General features: G+C 39.4%; 1 long non-coding RNA gene across 1 annotated transcript in view; it reads left to right on the forward strand.

Annotated features, from left to right (window-relative positions):
- LOC139440532 (uncharacterized) overlaps positions 1–5,761 on the forward strand; it is a 126,978-nt gene extending 121,217 nt beyond the window's left edge. Inside the window, exon 6 of the long non-coding RNA XR_011650784.1 lies at positions 5,334–5,761. This is a non-coding gene — a long non-coding RNA (uncharacterized lncRNA). The remainder of the gene's footprint in view (positions 1–5,333) is intronic.
- The last annotated feature ends 239 nt before the right edge of the window (positions 5,762–6,000 follow it).

Below are 6,000 nucleotides of genomic sequence, written 5' to 3' on the forward strand. Positions count from 1 at the left end.
TTATTTTTTTGAGTTTCCTTGCATATTCCTATTGTTTTTTTCTTCCAAATTGACTTTGTAATTATTAATTACAGTTTTTAAAAAAGATTTTATTTGCTTATTTTTAGAGAGAAGAGAAGGGAGGGAAAAAGGAATATAAACAATGATGTGTGAGAGAAACACTGATTGGTTGCTTTTCACATGCCCCAAACCAGGGATCTGGCCCACAACCCAGGCGTATGCACTAACTGGGAATTGAACTGGTGACCTTTCAGTTTGCAGGATGACACCCATTCTAATGAGCCATACCAGTCAGAGCTAATTATAGTTTTTAATAAAGTATATTTACCCATATTACCTAATATTAATTTTTTAATTAAAAATAGAATAGCCCTGGCTGGTGTGGCTTAGTTGGTTGGAGTGCCATCCTGTACACCAAAAGGTTGGTGTTCAATTCCAGATCAAGGCATATACCTAGGTTTGTGGGTTCAATCCCTGTTTGGGTTGCATATAGGAGTGAATCAATTGATATTTCTCTCTCACATTCATATTTTTCTCTTACTTTTTCTTCCTCTATTTCTAAACTCAATAAACACATTTAAAACATTTTTAAAAAAGAAAAGATAGGTAAAGTTATAACACACTTTTGGCTAAGCAGGTAAGAAGGTGTTCATTTTTAATAAATGGTTTCAGCTTTTACAGTGAAATCTTTGTTCCATTTGGAATTTATCCTGGTTTGTGGTGAGGAATGGATCCAATTTTATCTTCCATTTGGAAGATTGAAAAGCAAGGTGCAATACAAGAATGAGTATTCAAAGTATTGCTGGAGATATAAGTCAACAGAATCATTGTTAAATTTCATTTACAGGAGACACAATTAGACCTACTATCCTTGTACCACCTGTTTGTTATACAAGTGCTATTTATACTTCTTACCCCCATTGATAGGACACACTACTCAACAGGAAGTCCTGCAGTCTAGTCACTTCTGAAGTTCAAGCATGGAATGTTGGTCCAAATATTCTCCTAGTTTATCATTTTTTAAAAAAGATTTATTTATTTATTTTTAGACAGAGGGGAAGGGAGGGAGAAAGTGAAGGAGAGAAACATCAATGTGTGGTTGCCTCTCACGTGTCCGCTACTGGGGACTTGGCCCACAACCCAGGCATGTGCCCTGAATGGGAATCCAACTGGCAACCCTTTGGTTTGCAGGCCGGTGCTCAATCCACTGAGCCACACCAGCCATGTCTTTCCTAGTTTATCTTACTTGGAGTTAGGATCTTATTTTTTTAATTTAAATTTTATTTTTCTATTACAGTTTATATTTAATATTATTTTTGTATTAGTTTCAGGTGTAGAGCATAGTGGTTGGACAATCATATACTTTACAAAGTGTTCCCCCTGATATTTCCAGTACCCACTTGGTACCATACAAAGTTATTATGGAGTTAGGATCTTTATAGTGTGTGGTAATACATTGAAATCTGCTTTCTGGAGATACTGATAGTATTCTGTTTATTTGAATCTTTATTGGACAACTAAAACTATGTTTACAGGATAACTGTTAATAAGTAGAATTGCACCAACAGAAATAGGGCAGGCAAAATTTGATGGAAAAGGGAGGTAGGAAAGTTCTGGAGAATGGAGTCATGGGGGACATAGTCTTGCCCTGGTAGGTTCCAAATTCTCTTAACATTTTGAGCAGAATCATCACTCTTGCTAAAAAAGTAAAGAATACACACAAAAATGTTGGCCCTCCCAACCAGCAGAATCTGTGATAAAATACATATCACGTCCCTTGATTTTCATTACCCTGTGCTCCACTTTTCTGTTACATAAAGCATTTTAACCACCCCTACCTCACCATCAATGCATTTGAGGCACTCACCAGAGAACTCTATCTTGAAATGACTTCTAGTCAAATTACATGAAAGAATAGCTGAAGATATTTAGTGATAGTCACTAAAATGTTAAGCACACAGTCCCTCAGGTTCTCTAAATACAGCTGAGCATAAAAACTAATTTTTATTGAGAGTGTATGTAATGATCACATAAAGCAATTCTGGATCTTTCAGAGAATGATTTGTTGAAAATGGTTACAGTACTCTTGCCTTTTAACTAAAAACTCTTAAGAAAAAGACCATCTGGAATTTAGTACCAGGAAAACATTTGTTTTTAATGGAAGAAATGCAGTTTTTGAGACAGCTATAGATTTTTTGGGGGAGGGGTTGTCTTGGTTGGTCTTGGTTCTCAGGATGCTCAGAATAAACTGAATGCCAATTATGGTGATTACTTCTTCCCTGGTTCCTGGTAAATTCTCTTTTCCTCTCTCTATTAGAGTTTTAATGTGCTATTTATATCTTTATTTTTACTATCTTTGGTACATGTATCATTGTATTTTTTATTGTTAATTGTATCAAATTCAGAAGAAAGTGGATTATAAATAGTAAATACATTTAAAATAAACAAGTAAATAGATAAATAAACAAAACAGACCTTTTGCACGGTGAAGTGATATTTACTTAAATCTTTATGATAGGTATTTGACACTTGGCTGGACTGATACCTGATTTTGGCATCTCAAACTGCAGAAGACTCTTTTTTCAAAAAAGATTTTATTTATTTTCAGAAAGAGGGGAAGGGAGGGAGAGAGATATCAACGTGTGGGAGAAACGTCAGCTGGTTGCCTCTCACATGCCCCCCAACTGGGGACCTGGCCTGAAACCCAGGCATGTGCCCTGACTGGGAATTGAACTGGAGACCTTCTGTTTCACAGACCGGTCCTCCATCCACTGAGCCACACCAGTCAGGGTTGCAAAAGGCTCTTTTTATCCTTACTCAATATTTATAGGTTTCAAAATGGAGTGAAGACCTTTCCTACTTTTTTTTCTTCTTCTTTGGGGGTGGTAGATTGTTCTTGCTTCTTTAAACTTGGACTCTTCCATTATCAACTTATCTTCAGTCAAAGAGTTTGTCTGATATAAGATGACCAGTATTTTGTCAGAGAGGAGTGTTGAATGTTGGGCTATGCAGCTTGCATCATGTATCATCTTAATGTGCCAATGAGTTACTTTTGCAACTGGTGATTTTAAACATCAAGAAAGAGACAGGAGAGGTGTGAAGGAGCTGAGGGCCAGAGCAGCTGGCAGTGAGAGTCAGCAGGTGTGAAGAGACTAAGGGGAGGAGAACTGAAGGCTCTAAGCAGTATGAGTAGCAGAGTACTCTAGGTAGTGGGGCTGGGTGAGAACTATATTCACTGGAGTAAGTAGGTAAAATAACACAAGAGAATAAACCCTATTCACACAGAATACACCTGCCTTTCAAAATTCCAGCTCAAAAGCAATCTCCTCCTGAGTTAAGCTTCCCTGTGTCTCCTCCTGCCCCTCCCAAGGCAGAAACAGCCTCTGCTTTGCCTTACATTTTGTAGCACATTGTTCATACTGCTTTTATGGCACTTACCACTTTCCACTATATTTGTGGAAGTCTGTCCTTCTGTCCTGGAATGTGTCCCTTGAGGGAAATTTATTCACCTTTATCTGTTAGAGGCCTGGCTCTGTCCTGGACTGTACAGTTGTTAGTAGTTTGTTGAATAATGAATGTCACAGTGAGGAATAGCACAGTCTGAATCCGTAACAGTGTTGATTGATTTTTCACACTAAAGAGCCTGATGGTTGGCCTATAAAAGAGTTGCATACCCTGAAATCACAGTTTCTCCTATTTAAATTGTGTCATAACTGAGGTCCCAATCGGGTCTCAAAACCTTTAAAATTGTTTGCGAAGTAAAGCAACCGTTGGGTGGCTACAGATCTGTTGATGCCTTGTGCTTGGGTAGGCGTTAGGATTTGGGAAGAAATATTGCTTTTCAGAGCACTGTCACACTGATTTACTAAAAGCATGCCAAGGAAAGACTGAAAAACTTCTCTTCTCCCCACCTCCATGTTGACTTCACTTCAGGAGGGGGTAACAGCTTTTGTTTTGACTAAACTTTATGAAGAGCTCTGTTCAGTGAAAGCCTCCTATCTTGCAGAAGTCAGCTTTTTCTTTTTTTAAAGATTTCATTTATTTTTTAGAGAGAGGGGAAGAGAAGGAGAAAGAGAGGAAGAGAAACATCGATTGGTTGACTCTCATAAGTGCCCTGACCAGGGACCGAACCCACAACCCAGGCATGTGCCCTGGCTGGGAATCGAACCAATGACCTTTTGCTTCTTGAGACAATGCCCAACCCACTGAGCAACACTGCTCAGGGCAACGTCAGTTTTTTCTTGCAGTAGGACCAGCATCTTGGTCTTCCTGACTGTCATTCTCAAGCTTTGCCACAAACTCAGGCTCTCTCTATGTGGTCACTCTCATGACCTTGGATGAGCCTTGTCCACATTTCTTTCCCTTTTGGTTGAAGAGAACAGCATTTTTTTTTTATCCCCAGTGGTGCTTCATTGGAAAAGTACAGAAGTGGAGGGTGAGGCGGCTGTAGTTTTCTAAAAGGGACTTCCTTAAAGAGGCAAGTATATGTCTCTTCACATGTTGTTGTTTGTCCCGTCAGTCACTGTCTTAGGAGCAAAAACGTTTTTGTTTTTGTCATATTATTTCTGAAGATCTTAAAACCCCCCATTTCCTCACACTTGGGCAGCCATGTGCACCTTCACAAAGCAGACTAAATTGTGTGTACTGCTGGCCTCTCCCTGACCCGAACTTTATGCTCCCAGCCCCTCAGGTACTCAGACTGTCTCTTTCTTCTGGCCTATCAAAATATGTTTTCAGGAGAGGATCTTGTATAGGTCAGGTTATTTCTTATTTGCATTAAGGTTACAGTGTTACCTTTGTCCAGGATTTTTTCTTTATTTTTAAATATTTTATTTATTTATTTATTTTTTAGAGAGAGGAAGGGAGGGAGAAAGAGAGGGAGAGACATACCAATGTGTGGTTGTCTCTCACGTGCCCCCCACACTGGGGACCTGGCCTGCAACCCAGGCTTGTGCCCTGAGTGGGAATTGAACTGGAAGCCCTTTGGTTTGCAGGCCAGTGCTCAATCCACTGAGCCACACCAGCCAGAGCTCCAGGATTATTTTCATATGAAGTTTTATTTACATTTGTTGAGTAAATGGCTTCCTGTCCCCTGCTTTTTTTTCCCTTCAAATTCAGGCATTAGGAAATAATTAGGGGATAGATTAGAAGGTAGGCGGTAATTCTCTGGGTATCTTTGTCATGTCAGTTAGGTCACTGAATATTTATGTAAGTATCCTGCTAATTAGAAGATCTTGAAAGAGGAACCAGATTCCCTGAACTCCAGTGTAATACCTCAAAACTAGAAGTTAAAAACTCAGCTTTTAGGGGCTAAACGTCATATTGTTTTGCAGAGCATCACCTGCCCCATCAAGAATGTCCCTACAATTTAACTGATCACTGCAAGCTGGACATTGGTCCAAGACAAGCAAATGCTGTTATGTTATTGAAGACTGGGTCACTGCCTAAGTTGTATCCTGAAAAGTGAAGATGGAGCGATGGAGTCACAAGGGAAGGAATGTGAGCAGCCTCTAGATACTAGGAACGGCAAGGAAATGCATCATTCCCTACAACCGTGAGAAGGACACCCTGATTTTAGGACTACTGACCTCCAGAACTATAAGATAATAAATGTGCATTGTTTTAAGCTACTGTTTGTGTTGATTTGTTACAGCAACCACAGAAAATGAATACAGAGCCCATGCTTTTGATTAGTTGACCTTGTCTTTGATGCCTACAAAAGGAGGGCTTATGGAATTACCAGGCTATCCTAAGGAAAAACAAAAACATGGCCATTGGGTGAGTACAAATCTAACTAGTAACTCAGACTCATCAGTAGGAGACACTCAGTTTTGCATTTCAACTTGAAATATGATCTGAAGATCTTAGATGAGAGAGAGAGAGAGAGGGAAGGAGAGAGGGGGAAGGAGGGAGGGAGAGAGAGAGATTGATTCACTTTACTCCAAACTGATCCTTTAAAGATGTTATATTGATAGTTACTGTGGTATCTTGCATCCGTCC

The sequence above is a fragment of the Desmodus rotundus genome, chromosome X, assembly GCF_022682495.2.
Source record: "Desmodus rotundus isolate HL8 chromosome X, HLdesRot8A.1, whole genome shotgun sequence".
In the NCBI taxonomy this organism is placed as follows: Eukaryota; Metazoa; Chordata; class Mammalia; order Chiroptera; family Phyllostomidae; genus Desmodus; species Desmodus rotundus.